We start from the raw sequence: 24,877 nt of genomic DNA on the forward strand, positions 1-24,877 counted from the left end.
TATTAATTTTTCTGATTTGTCAGAGCTCAGCAATGCTGTCCGGGATTCTTTTTTTTTTTTTTTGCTAGAGCAAATGCGGGGCTGGGGGAGGCAAGGGCTGGCCTCCTGCCGGCATCGCCCCCGCGGGGACCTCGGCCGAGCGCGCGGCGGGGCAGGGAATAGTGGTGGAAGGAAGCTGCGCTGGCCAGTTGATCCAAGGCTCCACCTGCGGCCAAACCGCGTAGGTTCTCCGTCTCTCCGCCTCGCTCGCTAGTGTTCGCACACATAGACCGCAGCTCTCCTTTGGGTCGGAGAAGACGCCTGCCAAAGGAGGCGGGGTTGCAGGAGGAGAGTCCGCTCTGCGCAATCCAGTCCGGGACTTGGCTCCGCCCCGGAGCGGCGGCCTCTCGAGTGACAGAGGAGTAGTGAGCCGCACGGGGTGAGGTTGCAGCCAACTCCGCTCCCCACGCACTCGGCTGTCCAGGCGCTCCGGACGCAGCAGCGGCGCTTCTCCGCGGGGCCGACCGCCCGCGATGTCCGCTTAGGAGCGGCGGCAGCGGCCAGCATTGCCACACCCGCGGCGTAGCGCTCCCAGCCGTGGAGCGGGGCTAGAGGGCGAACCCCTGCGCCAGCCCCCACCCCGCCCCCCCACCCTGAAATGACTTGTTAATCGGCGCAGACACTACCGAAGGGATTGCCGGAGTGGAATCCAAGTGGAATTTGGATTTGGAGAAGAGTTTCTTGAACATTTACTCCTTTCTTGTTGGTTTCTTTCTTTCTTTCTTCCTCTCCCCTTCTCCGCCTGTCATTGGAGATGAATACAGCGCGTTTGCATCCCAGAAAGTAGTCGCCGCGACTGTTACCCCAAAGAGACAAGCACACATGTAGGAATGACAAAGGCTTGCGAAGGAGAGAGCGCAGCTCGCGGCCCGGAGAGATCCCCTCGATAATGGATTACTAAATGGGATACACGCTGTACCAGCCCGCTCCGAGCCCCGGCCGCCTGCCCGTCGATGCACCGAAAAGGTACGGCTGGGGCGCCCCGGCGCGCCCCACCTCCCGAGCGGCTCGGCTCCCTCCTGCGGGTCCCGGGGCCGCGGTCCGCACGCCCTGTATCGCCTTTGTGGTGCTTGCGTTTTATTTTGTCTTGTGTCAGTCTCCCGAGCGTTGCCCGGCCCTGGGGGAGCAGTCGCGAGCCCTGCCCGCTGCTCCTCTCCACCCGGCGCCCCAGAGACCGCCGGGCTCCGTGCTGCGAGCTTCCCCACCCGCGCTGCGCACACGCCAGGCGCCGCCCGGGACACCAACCGCGCGGATAGCTCCCTGGCCCTGGGATGTGTATGCAGTACCCGGGGGCTCGTCCTCACTTTCGGGCCAGCAGGCAGCAGAGAAGCCCTGAAAGGGTGAGATTCTCGGAAGTGCCCGGTCCTGGTGCGAAGGCAGGGGAAGGGGTTCTGCCCTCCAGGGCTGGAGGAGGTTGGGTAGAAGAGCGCTGTTTTCGCTCGGCACGAGGTTTGGGTTCAGGGGTTCCGCAGATACGGTGGGGAAGCAAAGAGAATCTTTTGTTGTCGGTGCGGGGTCTGGGCTGGGCTCAGTGGAGTGCGGGAAACTTGTAATGGCCCTGGCACTCGCGCACCCTACCACTTGGTGACATCCCGGCTCCCTCGGACGCTGGCACCAGAGGTTCCGGGCTTTGTTTGCTCGAACGAGTGGCCTCCTCCCAGTGTGCCGCGGCGCCCCCGCCCTGGGTCCTATTCCCCGCCGCAGCTCCCTCCTGGGCGGCGAAGACAGCATCCGTCGCGTCTGTGTCCCCCTCAAGCACAGAACCCATCACGCCGGGACTGGCGCCCACTGTGCCGTCTTCCAGAATCTACGAGGTCCCTCTCTGGAAAGAAGGTGTCCCGGGAGGGGGAAGGGTGAGAAGACCAGGCAAGAGATGGCTCAGTGCTTGCTAACCAGACGACAGCTCTGCCCGGGCCCCAGGTTCTGGATTGTCCGGACTACTTGCTGCGTCTAGAGCGCTGCTTCGCTGGCAGTGGGGCGCTCGGGAGCAAGCCCGACAGTGCCCACCCACTCTGCACGACCCTGCTGGGATGGCAAGTGTCTCTTCCCCCAGATGCTCCGCTTTTTTCTCAGCTCCCCAGTGTGTTACACGGTGCAAAGCAGGATCCCGAGATCCGTTCCCTCCTCCCACGACCGTAACGGTACAGGGGGAGCCAGGGAACAGTATGGATTTGTGGGTATGGGGGAAGGAAACAGGACTCCTCTTTCCCGCTCCCTCGCCGCCCCTCCGCCCAGCGCCGCCTCCTTTTTTTCCAGTGCGGGGTCACTCGACCAGGCGCTTCTGGAAAGTTTCTCTGAAGGCCAGGGGTGGGGGGGCACTACAGAATTGGGGCTCAGCATGTGCAGCCCGCGGGAAGCGGAACCCCCAGGGAGGCGGGCGAACCGCCCAGGATACGTACGGCTAGGAGGTAGGAGCCGGCCCTTCGGAGAGTGCCACCCCGACCGGTGGTCAGCTTGGTTGGGGTCGTGGCGCTGCACTTGCTGGCCCAGTCTCTCAAGCAATTGAGCAAGGGGTGGGCGTGGGGAGGGGCGAGAAGGGGAAGTTCAGCGCAGCACTCAGGAAGCTGGTGCGGCCACTGTGGACAGCGGCTGGCGGGGCCCCTGTGGACAGCGGCTGGCGCGCGGGTGCGTGTGGACACGGGCCCGGGCTGGCTGGCTCCAAGCTCAGCATCCCAGCCTCCTGTACCCCTCGCGCTGTTTTCCAGCCGGCGGGTGTTCAAGGAGGGGCAGAGCAGGAAATCAGGTGTGCGTGGAGCGGGGTAGGAATCGCTGTTTTCACGGCCAAGGCGAGCATTTCCAGGGGCCGCCTCTTGCCTGTACTGCAGGGGGCAGCCCCGCTACCAATCCCCATCGGTCCTTGGGAGAAAGGCGTCTGCTTTGGGAATGTGGTGGCCAGGGACGGCCACAGTGGGATCACTCTCTGCCTAGGCTGGATGAAAATCAAGTTGCAATTGAATGTGATCCACGAAAGGTTTAAAACACAGGGGCGCGAAGAGACTCATACAGACACACTCTCTCACATGTATGCCCGACTTTCTTTGCTTGGTATCTGAAAAGATGTTTAACCCTGTTACAGTGTTGTGCCAGCAGGTCTCAGGAAAGCTATTTAATGCCCCCCAGCGCCGGTTCTGAAGTCTTTCCGGGTACGAAGGTCGAGTGCCTTTGCCTTGCCTTCCTCTAATCCCGATAATTGTCTGGTCTTCCTTTCAACATACATCTTGGGCATTTGAAGTCCACAGTCAGCCACTCTCATGGCAGGGAGAAGATTGTTGGTTCCAGATAATATGAACCCTTTATGAAGGTTTTTCCCCCAAAGTAAAGATACTAGTGCACATATCTGAATGAAAACATCTTCTTTTTTCACACTTTTTCCAAATGACTACCAGAGGTCAAGATTGCAAGTATTTTGCATGGTTTTTTGAATACCCTGTTTAGTCTGCATGGCGCAGTTTTTACAGTAAGGTTTGATTAAACTACTCCAGGCACGAAAGTTAATTATTAACCTAACCTTAAATACTACAGTGGCAACACTGTGTCTCCACCTATTAACCTAAACCATCTGTTAAAAAATAACTGCACTAATTATTTGAATTTGGTTTACCCATGCTTGTTTATATGGTGACTTTTATTCAACTCTTGAGTAACCCCCCACTCTCTGTTATTATTTTGGGTTTAGGACATTCTTAGATGAGGCACTTTGCAAACCAATCTGAAAGGAGAAATGAATGACCAACAGATTTAAACCTCTTTTTTGTGTTATGTCTTTTTTCAACTTGATATAAAGAGGCATTCTAGTTCATGTTTCTTATTTACACTGTTTGGTGACAATCTTCCCAAAGCGTTCTGTTTTGCAGTTATCACCGTTTAGAGATGGGCCACACTCTCATAATGCATATAACCACATATGTAAATGTTCAACGGACACCCAAAATCATGATCTCAGTAGCTACCTGCAGAATATACTTATTGGATAAAACATCTAAGTTGAAATAGGTTAAAAATTCATAAGAACCACTGTAGAAACTCAAGTAAATATTGAATGAATAAATGAAAGAAATAGTCCCAAACAGTTCACATTTCTCCACTTAGAATAGACCTAGGCTTTTTTTTCCCCTACAGTGAAAAAGAAAGTCTATGCCTTCAAGTAAGTGGTTATTGTAAAGTGGCAATAAGTGCAACTCTTTATTTACACACACAGAGACACACACACAAACACTCACCCCTAGAGTTCTTTCGAAGTCTAGTGAATGCTTTTCCCATCATTAAAGAAATATAGCATTTGCATTCTGAGGAGGTGGATAACATTGCCAAGTGTGTTGAATCAGAAGGATGGCAAGAATTAGGAAGACTGTTACATTCATTGAATAAAATTAAGAGACCCAAATTGAGAACTTGTATTAAATTCAAAATAAATCCTCATGCTTTAAAGGCAAATGGGCAGTTGCACTCCTTTATGAAAAGGAAGGAAAAATACTGTTTTGGACAAGGAGGTAAGTCACATACTTCAGGGTGTGTACATAGTGCTTCAGCTCTTTTCTGAGCAGGACAAAAGGGTAATCACGGGAGAGAAAGTTTTTTTAGAACTAGATTTGCCAAGAGCTAATATATTCTCCCATCATATTTGTTTGCAGAAAGGAATCACAGAACAAGCCAAACTAATTGCAAATGCTTTAATTAGGCATCTGCCGTTTGCGACGGTGGAAAAGCCTGCACGTATCTCGACGCTGCCGCCCGCCCTGCACACACACTTTAAGTTTCGACAGTTCACTGCCCTCGTCCCACAGCGAGTGTTCCCTGGGTGTTCACATCTCCAGGGGAAGGGGAAACCTGGAAGCATCCTGCTGGGCCCTCCCATATCAGTGCCCCCCACTCTCTTGGGGTGCCCTGGAGCCAAGTTGTCTCTGAGAGATTTCTATTCCAGAGTGAAGGCTTTTCTCCTCTGCCTTAAAATGTGCTGTAAGAGCAACTGAGCTGTTCTCTGCTGGCAACCACACAATTGCCTCTTGGGGATATGGTAAGGTAGGGAAGGGAGGGAGGCATTTAATCCCTTTGAAATGGGCAAGTAAGATGTCATACCACACAAACCTCAAGGGGAGAAGTGAGTTCGGGATACTTCTCAGCATGGGACTATTACAATATAGTTTATACACAAGGGTATCTTGCTTTGTGAAGCAGATGAGTTCTTGCAAACCTTTTTATTAGAATAATTCTAATTACACTAATGGAGAACGTCACACACAAGTATCAATACTTTGATGTTTCCCAAATAACCCCCTCAGCCCAGACCTCTCTCCTGGATCTGTGATATACACAATGCCTACAGGGGGTAGAATCTAGACTTCTCAAACCCAAATGCTCCAAACACCTAGTTCTGGATCTTTCTCCTCCACACATGCTTTTCTTATCATCTTCTCCATCTTGGTAAATGGCAATTCCATCCTTTGAGTTTGCTCACGCCAAAAAACTCAGGAGTCATCCTTGACTCTTCTCTTTCTGGTATTTGCATCCATTCTAGCTGCCATGTTGTTAGCCCCACCTTCAGAAAGCATGCAGACTCCCTCTAGGTCTTCCAGCTCAGTGGCCCTCACATTGGCCAAGCCACTGTCTCCTCCTGCTGGGGAACCTACTGTGTTAGGCTCCCAGCTAGTCTCCGGGCTTTGCTCTTGGCCCCCTACAGTCTTTTCTCAACACAGCAGCTGAAGTGATATAGTTTTTTTTTACAGATCAGGTTACATGTGCTCAAATGCTTTCCCATCTTATTCCAGTCAAAGCCAGAATTCTTTCTATGGCCTTTGTGGTTCCACATGATCTGCACTCGGGTCCCCACCTCTCTGACCTCCACTCCTCCTTGGGGTCACTTGACTGTGCTGGGCGTGCTCCCCCCGGGCCCCTTTGCAGGGTCTCTCTGCACTTGCCCTTTCAAGGCTTGGGGCGGTCCTCTGCCCAGAGAGCTGCAGGATTTGCTCCTCTGCACCTACAGGTTCTCTGCTCACATGTCACTTCCTCAGTGAAGCCTTTCCTGATCATATTTGCTTCACCCTTTTGTCGCAACACTCCTTACCCCAGTGGACAGCCTCAGGTTTGTTTTTTTTTTCCTCTTAGCACTTTTCACATCCTGACAAACTGTCTGTTGTCCTCATTTATTTTCTGTCTTCTGCTAGACACAATGCCATTATGTTTCCTTCACTGCCGTATCTCCAGCACCTAAACCTGTGCCTGGCACATCACAGCGCTTTCATAACAAGTATTTGTTGAATGAATGAAGAGTGAATCTTTTTGCAAACAACCCGTCTTTATCTCTTTTGCCTGCTCTTGTTTTTCTATGATATGTGTCCATCAAATGAGACACCTCTCTGCCTGCATGAGTGTGTGTGTGTAACACTGTCTTCCACATACATAGATGATGTGTCTCATGCATCATCAGTGGAGCATTCACTCTGGGTTGTTTTTCCAGTCTTCGTGATGGATTGAAGCCTGCTCGTTCCCACACTCACATCCAGTCAGTCCCCTTCTATAGCCAAGAGCACACATCTGTGGGACACCTAGTTGAAGCTGGAGGGAATGTGAGTTAGGTAGAATCACCCTTCTGAGAAACAGAGCTAAGAAGACAGCCAGCACTTACGGAGACTGAGCTTTTGACCTTGGACTCATTTGTTCTGCATTTTAACCACTGGCCACAGAACCTTCTTGCCTTTTTGGAGTTTGCTAATAGTAGTTTTTAAAATTCAACTTTCTGGGGCTTCTCTGGTGGCGCAGTGGTTAAGAATCGGCCTGCCAATGCAGGGGACATGGGTTTGAGCCCTGGTCCGGGAAGATCCCACATGCCGCAGAGCAACTAAGCCCGTGTGCCACAACTACTGAGCCTACACTCTTGAACACGCAAGCCACAACTACTAAGCCTGCACACCCCAACTACTGAAGCCCACGCATCTAGAGCCCGTGCTCCACAACAAGAGAAGTCACTGCAATAAAAAGCCCGCACACCGCAACGAAGAGTAGCCCCCGCTCACCGCAACTAGAGAGAGCCCGTGCGCAGCAACGAAGACCCAACACAGCCAAAAATAAATAAATAAATTTATTAAATAAAATTCAACTTCCTACCAGGAGGAAATAGTATGCCCATTAACCCACATTTCTATCCTGTCCCAGTGCAGTGATAAGTGTTGTTGAAGACCCTGTTGTTGGAGTTGGACAACCTGGGTTCCAGACTCACTACAACAGACAAGCCACTTTTCTCAAGCTGCATTATTTTAAATAAAAATTGTGAATAGTAAACCTATGCTTTCTATCTAGTAGGACTGCTGGGAGAATAATATGAAATCATGAATGTAGCTGTATTCGGTAAAATACAAAATGCACTCTGGAACTTCCGTGGTGGCGCAGTGGTTAAGAATCTGCCTGCCAATCTAGAGGACACGTATTCGAGCCCTGGTCTGGGACGATCCCACATGCTGTGGAGCAACTAAGCCTGTGAGCCACAACTACTGAGCCTGCGCTCTAGAGCCCGCAAACCACAACTACTGAGCCCACGTGCCACAACTACTGAAGTCCACACACCTAGAGCCCATGCTCCGCAACAAAGACAAGCCGCCGCAATGAGAAGCCTGTGCACCTCAACGAAGAGTAGCCCCACTCGCCACAACTAGAGAAAGCCCTGGCGCAGCAACGAAGACCCAACACAGCCAAAAATTAATTAATTTTTTTTAAATGCAGTCTGGAAATTTGAAAAGTTTGATGCTGACTCCTTCCTCCGCTCCCGAGACCCCAGGCCTAGCAGAGACCCTGCTTCATTGTCTTCTAAATCATAAAAGAAAGATTATACTGTGTTGATGTCATTTTACTGTAAACCACATTATGAAATTAAGTAAGATCCTCAAATTCACTGAAAATGCACAATCTACGCAGTGTACAGATGGCAACTTTATGAATCAGATGCCAACCGTGTCAACTAGTGATTGTTTCCAATGTGACCAATGAATTGGGCAAGGTCATAGGAGTGGCACTCTGCCAGGCATTATAAAAAAGTAAGGGCTTGTTTTTGCTCAGGTAAGTTCTAACACAGCTCATGTCAGTGAAAGCATTAACGTAGAACAGACACATCAGGGCGAACTAGGAGTGAGAGGAAAGAAGTTTTGATCTTTGCTATTTGCTACTATCTTCCCCACCAAATACAGGGCAAATTCATTCGATTTTGTGGCATAAGTTTATAAAAAATGTGCAAGAACTGTTGGAGGGAGGGCTGTAGACAGCTCTGGAGGTGATGCAGAGGTCACACATCTTAGGCAGACACAACACAGACTGCATCCCATTTTTTGCCATTTACAAATAGTGTGACTTTGAGCCAGTTACTTATCTGCCTCAGTTTCCATTTGTAAAATGCTACAGTTTACATTTGTATTACAGTTGTCGAGGAGAGTAAATATGACATCTGTAAGTTTCATGGCCCAATGCCTGATACACTACACACACTCATTAAATATAAAGTATTATTTTTATTTGGGTGACAGTTGTCATGGAGAGTGCCCTGGTGGGGAGAGTACAAAAGGAAATGGCCTTACAAATCTGTGACATAAAGAGATGATGCGAAGGGAACACCTTCGGACTGGAAAGGAACATTCACACCGTTAAGTAAAATACACCCACTAAAGAATCTGAGAGTACCCACATTTGAAATCTGAGAGCTGCCCATAATGACTGTTCAGGGATGAGTTGAATTGACCCCAAGGACCACATAGGGGAGAAGCTTGGCTGTCAATCAACTTCTCCAAGAGGCTATGGCTGGGACTACTGCATGAGAGTCTTTATGGTGGCCATATTTGCCAGGTCAGTCTTCCCTGGCCAAGCCTGAAACAGTGACAGTTTGGGAGCACCTGAATCTCCACGCAGAAGCGAACCACTACCTTCCCCACCAAATGCAGGGAAATAGTCACCTGACCGCAGTGGAGACAGTGATTACTCTACTGCTGATATATTGCTATACAACCTGAAATTTGATTCAGATGATAATCATACAGTTTCTTATCTTATCTGACTCCTCACAAGCACAGCAAAAGGGGCAATATTATCGCTGCAGTTCCCTGAAGGAACAGGAATCCCTCCATGGCTTAGAATTACAGTTATTTTCATCTAGGAAAATGTTTTTCTCTTCAATTTTGCAAGTGGAAAGATGACATACAGAGAGGGGAATAAATCAGCAATTCACATGCCCCAAAGACTGAAGGACCAGGTCCTGTGGAGCAGCCAGTGTGCGACTGTTGCTTTGAAGGTACTGTTAGTAATAGATGTTTCCACATACAGCCTTGAGACCTGAGGCTTTCATTTAATATGACTCAGCGCTTGCTAGTGGTTTCCAACTAACCTATAATTGTCATCTGCAGAAACTTTAATTCAAAGAATCCAAGCCAATTCAAAACCTTAGCGGAAGAATCTCTAAAAGTGATGCCATTTATCCCTCTCTTCTCCCTTCTGCCCTCCCACGTGTTTAAGACCAAGCCTTTGGCCATGATTTGATTTGAAGCATTTATAGAACAGAACAGGAGCTGGCATTGAACACAATGAAAACATGCCATTGGAAAATAAGCATTTGAGGGACCGGGAAATAACGGATATATTAATTGTGGTTTCATGTTATATGAGAGTTTTAAAGCCAGGCTTTCTGTGGATCTATTCTTCCTTCCTTTTTCCTATTCCCGAGTCCTTTTTTCAGGAGCGTACTCAATCTTTTCATTAATATTGCAGCGACTCTAGGGCTTGCCTCCCCCCCAGACTCCTACCATCCTTGAATGAGGAAAGTAAGAGAATACTGATGGAGCTGGTGAATGGAAACGTTCCTTTCCTGAAAATGGAATGCTTTACGAAAAACTGCACTCCACAAAAAACACGCAGAACAATCCACAACTGTCTCTCCTTTTTACCCTGAGAGCCACTCGACTTCATTCACATACTTTGGTGTTTGAATGCCTTTGTTCTTAGGCCTCAGATACCCAGGTGGAACACCAGCCTATTAAGCCTTTCATTATTCTAAAAACGTGAGCATCTGAGTTACTAACAACATTCTCATCTCTGCAGAGTGAGCGATAACTAGAAACCGAACTGTTCACAGCATTCTAAACTGGGGTATAGGCAGCAGAATGGCAGTTGGGTGGATTTTTATAAGAAGAATACTTGTTAATGGTTTCTGAGATGGATTCTGTGCTAATTCTTCTCGCATCATGAAGGATGGCCCTAGCTAGACACTGTCGCTGGGATCTTCATCTATTAATCATGGAGGCTACTTTCTTATTCGGTTGCCATAGTTTCAGGGCCTCAGATAGTGTTGGGATGTCTTGGGAAAGGTTTGAGATCTACTAGGCTTGCGAGGCTTGCAGTGATTTGGGCTGTTGTGGTCTTCTGAAAGCACTGAAAACCGCTTCTCGTATAAGTCAGCGTTGGATTAAAAGAGGCAACTTCTGAGAGGGTCTCTCTGGACCTTGTTACGTGCACATCCAAGCTGATAATTTACTCCAGGATTTGCCTCTTACTCAGTCTTGCTGGTAAAAAATTACAGTCCAGGGGCTGATGTCACTTTCATCTTTCGACAAGAAAGCCAAAGGGTACGAACTCTTCATTAAGGCTGTCTCTAAACGTGGAGGTAAACGAGGCCATTCCTGACTTCGCTCAAATCTCAGTTTCACAACTTGGTTTTGGCTCTGCAGATGGCTAAATAAATAAAATGACCTCACGAGTGTTGTATGTTGTGCTTTGGTATGGCCACGTAAACACTCGTGCTTTCCTTCAGGTTTCGCCTTTATTTTCTTTGGTTCGACGCACATTACTAAAGGGCTAGAGACCATTTGACTGCATTTTGCAACACTGGCCCAAAGGTCTACTGTTTTGCCAGCTCTTGAGTGTCTGAGCATTTTTTTCTTCCTGTGATTATAATATCTTGCTATTTCGGGTTGATGAGGAAAAAGCTCTCCAGTGGCGGACATCTCGTGTGACCTGGTCAAGAAAAGATCTGGAGGACTAAATTGCTACAAGAGGGAGATACACGCACCCCATGATTTATGTGCTTCGTGTGTGATGAAGAACACAGCTCTCCTTTGTTAGGTAGAGTTGGCCTTGTGTAACAGATACTGGTTCACTTCTTAATGTTTTAGTTCCCATTTCTCGAGTGGACTTTCAAGGACTCCTCCATCAGTCTAAGCCCAGCCATTTAATTCCTTTATAAATTAAAACATAAAATAAAACCGTCTCACACTTGAAGCAAACAGCACTGAATTCAGGACACGCAGTGCAGCAACTGAAAATCCAGGCGATTTCAGAAGAAGAAAACCTTGAATTCATTACAAATGGGCCTAATCTAGAATATTAGTCATTTTTTTTAAACTAGAAAATAACTAGTTTTTATTTCAGGGTGAGCTTCAAAGCAGCCGTTTTAAATTTCCCCAGATCCAGCCTGCCAAAATTTTTGTTTAAGATCAACAAGAATTTTTAATGCACGTGCCTATTATATTGACCCCTCCCTTACTCAACCACACTAAATGATTGATCTTAGAGGCCAATAATTTGAAGTAAATTAAAAAGATAACATGGCCTTAATTGCTACTGGCTTCACCAGGCTTCTGGGCACAGGAATTCCTTGTGGAGAAACACTTTTAAGTGTCACAGCAGTTTTTGATCATGTGGTCTGGCTTACCCATAGGCTGCAATTATCCCCCCAGACCTCCCCCACCTCCCCCTCAAATATCTCTGTGAAGCAAAGAACATATCCATTTGTAAATTCAGTATTAGGGACCTCTGATTATTCGGCAGGGTCAGAAAATAGGTCCTGCTTGTTTTAGAGTATTCTTTTACGATAGTTTTTTTTTTTTTTTAAAAGAAAAAAGCATGGAGTGGGGAGGACAATGGGATTAATATTTCAGATCAGAAGCTTTTTTTGTTCGAAGAAGAGTTTGTGGGGATTCAGTTTGCTGTCCTGTCGACAATGACAAGGTTGTGATTACTCTTTGGTATCTGGTCAGAGACGACATTGCACACTGCAGCCTTACGAAAAGTAAGCAGTGCTTTTGTGAGGCTGTCAGTCAAATACAATGTAGACTTTAGGTAACCTTAATTAATGATTTCTGATTACAGATGTTTTGGTGTCTCCAAGGCATCCATGCCTCGGAGGCTGCATTTTGCTGGAACATTTTCAGACAGCGGTGACTTGAATATGCTTCCATTATCTTGCCATGCAAACCATGCTAGGTTCTTCTTTTATGAGAAATGTGATTCTGTATCATTTGCAGAATGATCATATAAAGAATGAAATATCACTTGGGGAACAGCTGAAATTTACAAGTGATGTGGAGTGTTTTGAATCTTTAGAGGAATCATGTTGTATTTTGAAGGAATTTACTTATCAAAATTGTTGATATATACTGGCTCCTAGCTGGATTTGAGGCCATGCCTTCCAAAGATTGAATGGGGCTTTTGAGCAGTGCCCCAATTCTTTCAAATGAAAGCCACTTATGCTGGGGATACTGGACCAAGTGGTATTTCCTTCGCCTAAAAGTACTCTTTACCGAGTGCTAACCATAACGACCAGAACACTATAGGCACTGGAGAGAAACAGGCCTTACTTTTCATTTACAGTACTTTTCCTGTGTCATGAGTTTTAGAACAGATATCAAGAAGCTGAACTGTCATGTTAATGCGCTATTTACATTCAGCTTTTAACTAGAGGGGCCTAATGAAAGTTAGGTATAGTATATTAATGCCAACTTACGGATTAAACTACTGAGTGAATAATCATTTTGCAGCTTATACGAAACTCTTAGTAGCATACAACCTGTCTAGTTTAGCATAATTTGTGCTTACGAATTATAAATGCTTAGCTTTTACAATTAAGCTTACAGATCTATAAGAGTTTTAATGAGAAATTACCTAAGTTGACTGGTATTATTTGCTGTACTGTGTTCTAGGGGAGTGATTATCTGAAATAATTGGCAAGATGGTTGTCCCACTGCGTGCAATATGGTTTTACTTCTAATATAAATTAAGTCAACCCTGTGTTATGATCCCATGTTTGCCCAGACAAGAGGAGATGCTACTGGTATCATCTAGAAGGAACAGAGTAGTTTCATATGTAGCCAAGAGGAAGGTAACAAACATCTTTTGGATACGTTTCTTTTTTAAGGTGATGTTCAGCATACAGGGAAAAGTTTTCTATTAAAAAGTCAACTTTTATCTACGTGGTGTTTCCATTCGTTGGTGATGAGGGGAAGTTCAACATGTTGAATATGCTGATTAATTAATTCTCCTGGGAGATCTTGGAGTGTGGGGCTTTCGTTTTCATATTTTGTCATGTCCAGAACACAAGACCTGCGAATACTGCCCAAACACATCCATTCCCAAGAATGAAAAGGACAACATAACTGCCATTGCTGTTAGAAAACAGCCACTTCCAGTTCCCCAAGCCAGGTGTGCAAGAGAAGGCTTTGCAATGTTGTGAATAGCTTGACATTATCGCATTGTTATTGAAATGCAAATTCCTCTGAGCAGAGCTTGCAAAGGTTTCCAGCGTAGGACTGGGGCAATGTCTTTTCTTGCTTGTTGTCAACCATACCCAGTCTTCACTGGAGGGCTCGTTCTATTAAAAGTAATCATAATGCATTGGCATATTTCATTGTTTCTTATTGCCCGTGTTTCAAGTGCCGGCCTTCCCAGGATGGGAGAGGACAGACTGGCTTATAGCCGTGAGGTGCAAACCCAGGACTGCTCTGCCCAGGAAGGAGTCTTGCCAAGTCCCGTATCAGATTTTAGAAATCAGGCTTAGTGGTGACGATCAACATCAACAGTATTTAACGGTGTTATTACTACTAATAAAGACCTTACTATATAGTGCTTATATTTTTCAAAGTGTGTTTATAAACATCACCTCATTTAATATTATTACAACCTGGGTTAGGCAGGGCAGAAATTATTATGCCCAATTTAAAAATGAGATAACCGAGGTTCAGAGAGTTCAAATGATTGGCCTAAGAGTATATACCTCTGGTAAGGGGCTTGAGACAAGGTCCCCAGCCTTCTGAATCTGCGTTTTTTATGTTCCGTGCCATTGTACGGTTTACTCAATACTTTAAATACTTCTGAAAACAATTGACAGTCTTCCAACTGAAGATGTTTTTACATTATGCCTACTATGCAGATTGACTACTGCCACGAAACAAGCTTAGAAGTAGCTTTCCAAGGACTTCGCCTGAGGGTTCACTGCCATTGGGACCTAAACTGGTTCTGGGTGGAATGCTATTGCAGGTCATTGTCTCCAGCAGCTCTTAGGGCCTTGAGTCTGTCATCCGAAAGGACATCATTTGAAAAATGGAGGATGTTGTTATTTAGGATTCTAGTCCTGTTTTATAGTAGGGATAAAAATAAACAGTAACATAAAAGTGGAAACTTTGACCCTGGGGCAGGGTACAACTGGAGGGACAGAGGGGTGAACCAGATATTCAGCAGGAATATCCTCCTGGGGCTTGCAACTTGTACCTATGAAACAGAAACACACTTTTTGCAAGGAATAAAGTAGACCAGATGGCTCAACATAAATGGATCTTCCCTCTGACCAAGGTTATTTTACTCCTCTGGTCCACGCTGCTGGGTCTAGTGAAAGCAGCAGTTCCGTTTAATTCAGCAGATAGATATTTAGCACCTACTCTAGGCAAGTTCTAGATACTGCTGAGACACAGTGATGACCTAGTTCAGAATTTACTGATTAACTGCATACCCATTCAAGGCCAGACATTGGGTCGACATTCTATCGAGGAAGTTAGATTTGCAAAAAATTACTATAGTGTCTGAGGTCTGACTATTCTCCATCCCCAAAGCAGAGTGGTAAGGATGCTAAGGACAGGAAGGAGTGCTCTGTCCAGCTGGGGAGGAAGCATTTCAGCTGCATCTAAAGAATGAGTGAGATTTTGGTACATGGGAGGCAAGGGGCAGAAGAGCAGTGGGGCTAAGGGAGAGGCAGGAGCAAAGGCCAGAGGCAGAGAAATGCAGGATTTGGCCCCAGAGCAGCAAGGGGGCCTCCTGATGACTGGTGATGTGGCCTGAAAGCCCAGCGGACAGAAAGAGGGATGGAGAGTAGCTTGTGGAGGGCTCTGCCCTGCTGAAGAGGTGGGACTTGGAGCTGCAGGCTCCAAGCTTTTCAGCAAGATGATGATATCCTCAGATGTGTGTTTTAGAAATATAAATCTGCTAGCATTGTGAGTGGAAAAAAAGGAAACAGATTCTGGGTGTGTTGACAAAGTACAGCCGTCAGGACTTAGGGACCAGTTGGACGTGTGGGATAAGGGGGTAGAAGTAGTAAAAAATGGTTCCAAGATGTCACATCTGGGAAGCTGAGTGGATCGTGGTGGCACTGGCCAGGACAGGAACCCAGGTTTACAGACAAAATAGTTAATATTTAACAGCTATCATAAAACCATATGTAAATGACACACAAGAAGCCAAACGCCAAAGCCTGGGATGAGTTCTATTGTGCTCATACCCAGCTCTGTAAAATGAGTGCTAAAGATTTTAAAAGTAAGAGCATTTAAACTGTTGCATTTGGTCTGGCAGCTGGGACCACTTTCTCCAACATTAGGGAGGTTAATACCCTGATAGGAGGTGGATAATAATAAGAAAGACTGAAGCACCGTCCAATGCATCTATAAAAACTGGCTACAAAGTACAGGAGGAAGGAGAGCACATGCGTGACTCACTCATGGAAGAATCAGGGCATAGGTCGAGCCACCTGTTTCCTATTTTTTTCATTCTGAACGGTTTTACTTTATGCAAGTCTTTGAATTCTGAAACTAAATGTAGATGTGTTTGTCCCTTCCTCCCCTCTGTCCTCCTAACCCTGCCTGGGGCATATTTACCAGTGTTTATCTCTTAAGTTGCCTCCTGCAACTGAAATGTTACAGATGATGTAATTCACAAAACATAAATAACACCTAAATTGTGTTGTTTATTTAATAAGACAGTGTTAGCAGACAGCTAAGCCTAGTTTTGCTGCATTATGCTAAAACTGAACACTGCTTACTGTAGAAGAAAAAAAATGTGTTGAGTAATATTTTATTTAGGAAGAAATAAACCTTCAATACATAGGTGAATGAGGAATTACAGATTTCGTTTTATGGTTTCAACCTTTAGATAAGTACTGATACAGTACAGTTGTCCACAAGAATCCTCCAAAGACCTTTAATAGTTGAAAATAACTAATATTTATGCTATTAAAAAAACCCTAAAAAGATGGATATTGTCTTTACCCTTCACAGTGCATTTTTATTTCAGAGGCTTCTAAGTGAAACTTCTAACAGGAAAGTTTTATTCCATAATAAAGTTTTGTTTTACATTTTAAAAAGAGGTTGAATAATGGAAGTGAAAAAAAAACAGGATTGGAAACATCAAGTATCTTCAGGGGATTTTAACAAATAAGGGAGTTTCTAGAAGGGAGAAAACGTTTATGAAATTGTTTGCTTTGAAGTCTTCTTCTAAAGGCACATTCAAATTAAACATTAAAGAACGATCTGATGATTTTTTTTACACTGGGACACCATATTTGAGTTGCTGTTATCTATTGTACTATGCCAAAGTAGTGCTCGGTGTAGGATTACTTACTTTCTAACTTGCAGGCTGCCCTCTAGTGTTACTTGATATCAACACAACTACTTTTGTTTACATTCCAGGAAAGCTGAAAAAACACAGAGACTCTTACCATCTACAGATAGTTAGCAGCTAACCTAGCCCAGCTAGTCACTGTCTCTAAATAGTGTTAAGAAGTTTTATACCTGCTTTGAAAGGTGGTGAACAAATTTAAATGTGTCCATCATCAAAGCTCTTGATGGCAAAGAGGACAATATGGTGTGGAAAAACACACACACTCATGACTGGGAATTCCAACCCCATGTAAGGAGTTAAACACCGAACAAGAAGTTTTAAGACTGCGTTATCCAATTAAGTTCACTTATATTTTCTTTTACGTCACACAAAAGAACACTATACGATGAAATAAGCTCTGTCAAATAAGTCTAAAAGACCTTCTTTAATAAGTTTAAATTAAAATTATAAACGTCAAGAAAGAATTTTCAACCACCATGGGGTGGGAGATGTTTGACCAGATAGCCTCACCTCCAAGTCCGTGGCATAATTAGCCCTCAGGGAAGAGTTCTCTAACTTCAGTACACTATCCTATTACAGACCTTCAATGAGTAAATTTCAGCACTTTATAGATTATCCTCTGAAGATACTGAGAAGCACAGCACTGCAGCCTAAACTGTGGCATTAAGTACTTTCTGACAGTAGTGCCAGCTCTGCTTTTTCTCAGATGAAGAGTAAGCACACTCCAGAGTCTGCAATAAGTGGAGAGAGTAAATTTCAATCTCCGTAGCTATCTTTTGCATGTGTAATGTTGGCATCCTCAGTGGGTTACGGAGGTAACGTTACAACGTTCCAGGTACATCCAGCTCATAGCAGTAGAGTGACTGACATGAATTTGATAGAAATGTTGACTGATGATGATGATTTCCCTAATTTTGAGACTAAGATCAGGAAAAACAACTAAGATCTCATTACTGCTTGAGAGACACAGAATGAAGCTGAGGGTTAAAATTGCATTTGGGAGTCAACTTTTCTTCTAGAGGGGTGACATGATGCAGGAGTTAAAAGTATGAGCTCTGGAGTTTCCTGTTCTGTTGGCTGTGAGATCTTGGGAAAGTCAGTTAACCTCTCTGGGCCTTGTTTTCCTCACCTGTGAAATGAAAATACTAATAGTGCCAACCTCATAAAGCAATTCTGATGGTTGAATGAGACCATATGTACCAGAATGATGTCTGGTACATGGTAAGCACACAATAAAAATTATCTATTATAATTTGACACCAAGTTCTCCTAATAGAATTGGCTAAATTCAGTGTTTCATGCCACCAGGAGGGCATGGTTGTTGGCATGTAAGTTAAAACTGCAGTGACAAGATGATAGTGACCAGATGAGTCTTTCTGCCTGCTTCTATCTCTGTCTCTTTCTCTATATACTTCTGTGTGTCAGAGCCTGATTTTAAATAGTTGATTGAATAATCATTCATTTCTCCATTTTACTTAGGAAATACTTAGCACACACCTACAATATGCATTGAGCTATATTATATATTAGATCCTACTGGATAATCCCAAAATATTAAGTAGGTGTTAGATGAATAGGTTTTGATCCCATTTTAATTTGCCTTTGTTGGTTCTGGCATTCAGTGGGGAGCCTGTGTTTATCAGGCTTATGCCACAAGCCTTCTTACACTCTGGGAACAGACCATGTAGGAACTCCAAAGGAATAATACTGAGGGAGTTTTCTGTGCTAGATTGTAGTTAATGTTATATTTGGAATCACGATATTTCAAAGAGGGCCCAAAGGTCTCTGTTAATCTAACCTGACTCAAAATCAATGTGTAAATACAAAAAGTTTATACGACAAAACTTTAAGGTATATATGGCATTAACTACCTACACCAATAAGCTAAAAGCGTCAAACTGATTCACTGGCTTTAAACACTTGTTTTTCACAAAACCCAAGAACTGAACAGCAAAGTAGTTGGATTGGAAAGTGAATCCCTATTCCAACCCAGCCTTCACCCCCTACTTCCCCCGGGTGCAATGAGAGGACAGAAAAGAGGTTCAGTGATTTAAGAAGAAACACAAGGGCCAAGCTGATCGTTAGCTCTCAAGCAAACACAAGTGAATTCTGGATTTATCCATTCTAAGTACTTACTCCAGTGGGCAAAGCCTAATTCACAAAAATAAGGGAGCTGCCGGTCAGGAGTTAGGTAATGTGTTGGAGACTGCGCACTTCCTGAGATGATGGATGATGGGAACGCCGGCCCTCCTCCCCTGTGGCGGGGAGGATTGTGTTTGTTTGGTATTTGCCCAAACTCAGGACCATCTGACAGCTGTTTGGTTTGTTTGTTTCCTGTGAAATGGACTTGGGCCCTAGCCAGATGCTAGTGGACAGACGTGCACAACACAAAACTGTCATCAAAATAGGCGCTAATTGGCACCCTCCTAATGATCAGAACAAATAAGGCACGAATGGGCAGGACTGCCGTGACCATCCCAAGGTCCAAGCCTGCCTCTCCCGGCTTAGGGAGGAGGCCTTGTTGGGAAACCCAGCTTTCTCCGTACTCAGGGATTTGGGGTTCCTGGGCTCTGTGACAAAACCTCCACAACAGATATTTAGTGTTTGCTTTGAGTGTAGGTGCTTAAGAATCGAAACCTTTCAAGAAGGTGGGCAAATCAAGGTTGTTTGGACTTCACCGCCCTCCTAGGCAGTTCTTAAGAGGGCAGAATTTTCTCCACAAATTTGGTTTCTATGCAGTGTTTTTTGAACACATGCTTTATAAAAATTATTACCTTCATGTGAACCCTCAAACAGAATGTGTGCACTTCATACCTCTGGTTGTACTTGGTTAGTAACACCTGCAGCATAATTTTGTTCAAATATTTTGGATAAAATGGATTTTTAAAAAACTAAGTTAAAGTGAGTGTTTCAGGGGCAAGCTGGTTTGACAATGCCCCATTCATAATTAGGTAGAGTTGTTCCTACTTGTGCAGGCTACAATCAACTGTCTTTGATTTCAACAGTCAAACTGTCTTTTGGTGCCTCGGGCACTTTTTGAGTAGGGATTCCCGCCTCTCTTCTCTCCATTTTGCAAGTTGGGCACAAACTCTTATATCCTGGATTATTACTACTAACAGAATATTACCTATCTGGAGACTGACAAATAATTCTTTGTAAAGCAAGATGTAGTTTTATAATAAGTGATTTGGAACATTTTTTTCCTGATGTTACTGTTCATTGTTTTCCCTGGATTCAGCTCATATGCAGATGAGGACCCAGAATAGAGACCCTCCCTAACACTTCAGATTCTGCAGCCCCTATTCCCACCCCCATGCATTAAAGCGTCCTTTTCCCCACCCCTTTCCAGAGCTAAAGGTCCAAGAAAGACTCATCCTCCATCCAGTTCTTTCTAAAACATGCTCTATACTAACCCAGCTAAAGAGGCTGGACACATTTTACTAGTCCTTTCTATAACTGTTTATCCAAAAAAATTATAGACTTGGTTGAGTGTGAGAAGATAACTTACCATTGTATTCATCCTGGTTGAAATTCTCTAGGTTTTTTTCCCTAACATCTTACTCTCTGGATTTCTCTGGCCCAAAAATACAGCCCCTCCTTTCCATTCTCTAGTGCGGTTCCTGCTCCCCCGAATGAAAGGCAGCTGCAACTAAAGGAGCTAGAATATGCGCAGCAACCAATGCTGGGTCCTACTGAGTCCATTGTTTGCTCCCAGCACTGTGGAGCCAAATCTCATTTGATAGCACAGTGTGTTCTAGGAATTCTACTTCATCAGTACAACAGACCTTCTCTAATGCTTTCCTCTTTTCCCCACTTGCCGCTGTCACAGCGCCGCACAGCCCCGCGGCCAGCAATTACGATTCACTTCTCGCCAAGGCTCTGCTCACCCCCATTTGCAGGGGGCCACAAGGCATCAGCTGCCATATTAAATAGATGCTAATGACACCGAGCGTGATCACTGAAAGCAGTCGACGTGATGGTGTGGTTAAGATTTAATCCCTTTGAGGGACTGAACTTGGAGTTCAGAGGTGGTCTCCCTACAGTGGTTACATGAAGGTTTGTAAGAAAATCTGGCTAAAATTATACTTGGTGGATTTTCAAGTGCTTAACGATCGATGAGGTGGCTATCTGTGTTTAAATTGAACATATTAATAAAAGTTTCCCAATACAGTCACGAAAAATAGGCCTGATACAATGTGTTATTTGAATGTCCTATATGCATTTATATTTCTAATCTACAGTTTTCAAAGCAGTTTGCAAATTCGTAACGTTGTCCTCATTTTCCCAATGGAGAAGTGAGTGTCCTTTGGTGCCTCTCAAGGATTCTTGGGAAGAAGGAATGCTCTCCAGAGTACACTCAACTCCCCCTGGATCCTCATCTGTCAGGGAGATGCTTTTCTCCTGGAGACAGGATCTCCATCATTTCTTATGTATCCCTATATCCAATCCACGTAAAATTTCACTTTCTTAACTTTTTTTTTTTTTTTTTTTGCGGTACACGGGCCTCTCACTGTTGTGGCCTCTCCCGTTGCGGAGCACAGGCTCCGGACGCGCAGGCTCAGTGGCCATGGCTCACGGGCCCAGCCGCTCCGCGGCATGTGGGATCTTCCCGGACCGGGGCACGAACCCGCGTCCCCTGCATCGGCAGGCGGACTCTCAACCACTGCGCCACCAGGGAAGCCCACTTTCTTAACTTTTGAGTATATTTTGGCAATGCCTGAATGAAAATGTTCTGTTTTTTCTTGTCACCTCTGGCAGCATGTGGCTGCACTTATGAAATAGTTTTCTATTGGATGTGTAAAACGGCCCCATTAATAACACTTCCTGTAAGTAAGTGAGTATAAACAATCATCCACCACTGATGTAAAAGGCTTTGAGAGAGGATCTGATCTGCAGAGCTGCACCTGAATGACAGGTGCAAATGCTCCTCCCGGTAGAGAGGATGCAACCTAATGCCCCACCTAAATGACCTCACCTTTTCACCTTCCAACTCCTCAGGTGCTTACCCAGCTCGCTCTATGGCCTCGAGCAACCATGCCGGAGAGCATGCATCATCCTAACGGGCCCCACCCTGGAGGATTTCATTTAGTACCAAATCAGTAATTGACCTGGAGGGTGACCAAGTAATTAGTGCAAGGCTTTCAACGCTCTTTTATATGCACCATGTCATTTGATTCTCACAATACACTGTGGCACCTGTCTTTGCCCTAGTTTGGAAAAAGAGAAGAAACATTCTCCTCTTGAATAAAAAGACAGTCAGTGTAAAGTTATGTGTGCTCATTATTTTGCCCAACTTTTGTGCTTTGTAATTTTCAGCTTGGCACACTAAAACATGTTGAAAAGGATGGTTGGCTACAAAATCCTTTTTTAAACAGAAATGTGAACATCAGAGAAAGCCTGAGGCCCTGACTACAGCTATTTTACACATTCTGGGAAATTTTCAAGAGTAAGAACAAAGACCATGGCTCACCTCGTAGTGCTCTCCAGTTTAATCAGTAATTCTCCGACTGCTGTCAGTGACATGTGGTGGTGGCCTGCCTGCATTTTTTATTGTCACCGTGTCTTTAGGTTAATGTAGATCTCTGAGTCAGGATCTACAGACAGGATCCTGTGACACACTCTCAGGAGAGGCCTTGTGGCAAACGTCAGGCAGGTATTTTTCAAAGCCCTATCCTAGCTGTCAGAAAGCTGATGGCTCCTGATACTTTTAAGTGTCGGTTCAGACATTCTAATTCCTTAGTGGGATTATTGATGTTGTTGTAGCGTGTCTGCATTTAATTCCAAAGAGGAAGCTGACAGAGCAAGCCTGTTGTGATTACATCCTCTAAGATACCTACTCTATCTGAATCCAATAATCAGGTCAAAACTTAGGGGTGGGTGGGAGGGAAATGACTTCAGCAAACGAAACCATGTGTGTGAGAGAAGAAAGGGAGCATGGCAGTGGTCACCAGCAGAGAGGCTGGAAGTTGGGTACAGATTCAAAGTTCATCACTCACTGGGCTGTGTGACCTCAGGCAAACTTCTTAACCTCCCTGTTCCTCAGTTCACTCCTCTGTATAATGGAATAGTAATGGTGTCTGCCCCAGAGGGTTGCTTTGAGGATTAAATGAGTCAATATGTGTAAATTGCCTTAAGGGTCTATTACATACTAAGCAGTAGATAAGTGTTTGGTATTTTTACTTTTTGCCCCCAAATCTGTTTATGTAAGCATGCTGATGAGGAATAAGCTACAAAGAGAGTGTGTGTGTGTGTGTGTGTGTGTGTGTGTGTGTGTGCGCGTGCGCGCGTGCACGCACGCGCTAGAGAATGTGATATAGAATTGATTCGACACGAATTATGACATGGGCAAGTTTGCCCTTTTGGGCCCACCTTATCTGCTTTGACACCTTCCCTACACCCAAAGCCCCTGCTCTGTCAATCCCATCCTCCACCTTCCCGCTTCAGATTCTTCTACCCATGTTCTCTTCGGTCATGGCCTGTATCCCACCTAAGTGACGTTTTGCAAATTCCATGAAGCTACTCAACTTTGAGGTCCCCAAGAACAGAGACTATATACCCTTATCATCTTTGCATTCAGTGTTTTTTTGTTTTTTTTTTTTTCTTTGCGGTACGCGGGTCTCTCACTTCTGTGGCCTCTCCCGTTGCGGAGCACAGGCTCCGGACGCACAGGCTCAGCGGCCATGGCTCACGGGCCCAGCCGCTCCGCGGCATGTGGGATCTTTCCGGACCGGGGCACGAACCCATGTCCCCTGCATCGGCAGGCGGACTCTCAACCGCTGCGCCACCAGGGAAGCCCCAATGTTACTTTTTGAATGAGCTAATGGATGCTAATATTTAAAAATGGAGCTAACCCGAGACCTCTTTTGATAATGTTGGATTTCTGTCCTTAAAGATGAGAATTTTAGGCATGAGGCTATTTGGGGAACTGAGTCAACCAAAGACCTACCTAACCAGAATCTCCAGGATTGAGGCCTGGGAACTAACAGGAGTCAAATGTTCCTCAGGTGATTGTGATGATCGGTCAATGTGGGGAGCCTCTGATTAGTAAACTGTTCTGAGAATAATGTTCCTCACGGTGTAAGATGATTAGAGAGTCAAACTTTTCTCCCAAGGTTCTGCTGCAGATGTCATACCTGTTGTTACCCAGGATGGCACCAGGCGAACCTAAGGTACTATTCTTGCTGTTAGATACAGAGCCCCTGGGTGCTGTGGACGGTCCTTAGACCACAGGGCACAGAGATGTCTGCTGAGCACACTGACAGGGCCTTCGGCGGCTGGTCACTGGCAAGGATCTCTCCTTTGGCATCTCCTTTGCTTTTGCTATGATTCAGAGAAGTCCATTAAAAGCAAGGTTTCAAGCCCACAGAACCGGACATGGGGTTCTCTGCATCGTTAGATACTGTTAACATCGGCACTTACACAGTATTATTTCACAGAGCTGGTTTCAAGTTCAAGAACTAAAAGGTAGAGTAATGGTGTCAGATAACCTTGGAGGGGATCATTCTCTTGGTAATCTCTCCTTTCTTAAAATACTCCAGACATTGCTGACAGCATGAAATTTGTGACTAACCCTCAGCAGATACGTTTATTTTGCTTTTAAAATAAAATTAAGGAGGCTTAGAAGTGGGCATGGAAGGAAATATTAGGAAATTAATGACCTGAAATAATTGAGGGATATTTATTAGAACATCTCTGTTTAAAATGCCTTCTAAAAATATAAACTCTTTAAACCATGAACCCCTTTCTATTCAAACCCTAAACAGATACAGTTCCTTATTTTCTATTTGTACAAAGTTAGGATCCATCACTGACTTAAACGTGAACATAAGATGCCCATTTAGAAGGCCCACGAACAATGGAACCAGTCACGGCCAAGTGAATTGAATGTGTGCTGTCACCAGTCCAAAAGGTAGCACTGGCCTTTGGCAGTGAGGTATTTGTGACAGTGTCTGAATATTGGTTAAGTGTTTTGGTTATTGTTTGTATACTTTTAAATGCTCTGAAAATTGATCATTTATACACGGTATGAATGATACAGGGGAAAACTCTGGTGCATTTTGCATAGATGGTACACGCATCCCTGCTGTCAGCAGAAGAGTACTCACATGGCACATTCTGCTAACAAGAATTGGATATTTATGCCTCATTAGAAGAGGAAAGTGTAATTTCTCACTTATTATAAATAAAATTATTTTTATGTCATGTCTCCAGTTTC

At 44.9% G+C, this 24,877-nt stretch overlaps 1 protein-coding gene across 3 annotated transcripts in view; it reads left to right on the plus strand.

The window, feature by feature from the left end:
- Window positions 1–299: 299 nt before the first annotated feature.
- Window positions 300–24,877, plus strand: part of SEMA6A (semaphorin 6A) — a 129,125-nt gene continuing 104,547 nt past the window's right edge. Inside the window, exon 1 of one of the 3 annotated variants that reach the window (XM_004267479.3) lies at window positions 300–1,005. The gene's annotated coding sequence lies outside the window, so the exon portion shown is untranslated. The remainder of the gene's footprint in view (window positions 1,006–24,877) is intronic. The other 2 variants (XM_004267478.4, XM_033423812.2) reach the window with 2 other exon arrangements.

Source organism: Orcinus orca, chromosome 3, assembly GCF_937001465.1.
Source record: "Orcinus orca chromosome 3, mOrcOrc1.1, whole genome shotgun sequence".
Lineage (NCBI taxonomy): Eukaryota > Metazoa > Chordata > Mammalia > Artiodactyla > Delphinidae > Orcinus > Orcinus orca.